The following is a 2,280-nucleotide window of genomic DNA, read 5'->3' as shown; positions in this document are numbered from 1 at the left end:
AAACATTCTCTATTTTTCATCCTAGTACATCACCACAATAATGGAGTATCCTTTTTTTATCTCAAATTCATCATCTGTATTATCTGGGCTAAACAATAATTCAAAGCTATTTCCTAATAGTTAATTTTCATTTCCCTTATAAGTCTAAATCCTCAATATTAAGCCAATTAATCCCTTATTTTTTATTATTTTCCAACAATATTTAAATCTAATAATCAAATTTCCCTTCATCTCAAAATCTCCCTTTGGCCCATTAGTTGAGACTTTAGGATCCTCCTAATAAATCAAAAGACCCCATTTTTTAAACCTAACTCTAGCTTTCTTTTTATGCCAACCAGGCTTCCATACCAATGCTTTTAGATCATCAGATAGATCTCCCTTAATTCTTGTGCATGTTACTTGAATTAAAGGAGGCCATCTAATTGTCAATTTTCTGGAGGAACTGGCTCATTTATAATCATTAAGTTGTCACCCTGGTGGCTCAAATCCCCATAATTGCTCTAGTATAGTTGTCTTCAATTCGATCTGGTCTTCTTCTTCCTCAGATTTCTTCTGGTTTAAGTAGAAAGTCATGTCCAATTTTATAGTTGTTGTCTGACTATCTAAGTTTTCAATAAGCTGTACTTGTTGATCTTTAACGCCCTCCATCTTGATATTACTTTCTTCCACTTCTGTTGTTTTTTGGGTTGTAGGTTCTTTAGTTGCAATCAGGGTTTCACTTTGTAGATTTAAGCTGGCACCTTGGTCTTTCAGTCTAGATTTAATTATCTCGGTGGCTTCAAGAATTTTTTCAAGTATAAGTTTATAATTAGCCGACATTTGTTGGTCCTCCTCCATTTCTGACATAGTTATAGATGGTCCTTCAGTGGAGGCTATTTATTAAACAAGAGTCAGTAAGTGTTCATCTCCACAATCCCTAGAAACCAATTTCACTGCCCAGCTGCTCTCTCAGCTTATAGTCTCTCTTAGATAATAGTTTTGATTGGGTTTTGTTAGGGGTTTTATATTTTAGAGCAGGCTTTTATGTAATATTTACTGTGATTTTTATTATTGCCTGTTCACCACCCTGAGTCCCGTAAGGGAGATAGGGCGGTATATAAATTTAAATAAAAATAATAATAATAATAATAATAATAATAATAATAATAATAATAATAATAATAATAATAATAATAATAATACCAAGGTCACATCTGGGCTATGAGCAAGTCACTTGTCAAGAATAATAAAAATAATAGATTGCTGTACTGAGCTTCGCCACACAATGTCCCCGATAGCATTGAAAGTCTTTTCCAGATCCCGGGCTAGGTTTTTATCCAATTTAAATTATTTTTCTTCTTTTTTACAAGTAAATAAAATAGCTGGTCCCCATAAGAGTAGGAACATTTTGGGTCCCCAAATTAAAAAAATATATATGTAAGTCCAATTATATTAAGTTGTTCTTTTCAATCCTTTGTTTCCCCAGGTAGTTAAAGGATGGGGGAAAAATTCCCTTCCCTCTCTCCTCACAGGGGGAAGAATTTCAAAAACCTTTTAACAGGAAAGTTACTTGGGGTATAGAGAAGGTAAAATCTCACCCAATTCCTCTGTGTTGCTTTCAAAGTGCTTGTTAGTAATTTTGGCCTCGGCTGGTAGCAGCTTAGTGATGGGCCATGTTGGTGGCCAATCTTTTCCCTGTCGGTTAGAAGAGCTGCCCCGGATCAAACAGGAGGGCTGCTGCCCTGCAATCACTCGGGGGTCCTCTTCACGCTCGTTGCCTCTCCAGGGCGACTTCCGACCCTCTTCAGAGTCCCCCGGCGGGAGAAAACCGGACAGCAGAGAGAGTGATCACCCCGCACATCCGCATGCACTGCGATCACAAACTGGAAGCCAGGAAGGATTATTTGATGATCCAAATACACTGACTTGAAAAGTTAGTTGGCAAAGGAAGAAAGCTAGAGTAAGACTGAAGAAAACAGAAGCTTTGACCTATTAGAGGGGATATTATATTAAATTAGATGTTTGACTATGGTTAAGAATAGATTGTTAGAAATAGAAATATTATAACTAGATAGATAAGAGTGGTAATCAGAATATCATATTTTGAAGTTTGAAGTTTGAAGTTTTATTGCATTTATATCCCGCCCTTCTCCCAATGGACTCAGGGCGGCTTACAGCCAATTAAAAACAGAACAATCAATACAAATCTACAAAATTTAAAATCAATTAAAAGATATATACAATAGGCCTATTCATATTTTAAAATTAATTAAAAACCAGTTTAAAATATCCCTAGGCCAG

Source organism: Protobothrops mucrosquamatus, unplaced genomic scaffold (assembly GCF_001527695.2).
Source record: "Protobothrops mucrosquamatus isolate PMUCROS unplaced genomic scaffold, P.Mucros_1.0 scaffold1041, whole genome shotgun sequence".
NCBI lineage: Eukaryota > Metazoa > Chordata > Lepidosauria > Squamata > Viperidae > Protobothrops > Protobothrops mucrosquamatus.
Note: the sequence above shows the minus strand (reverse complement) of the source record.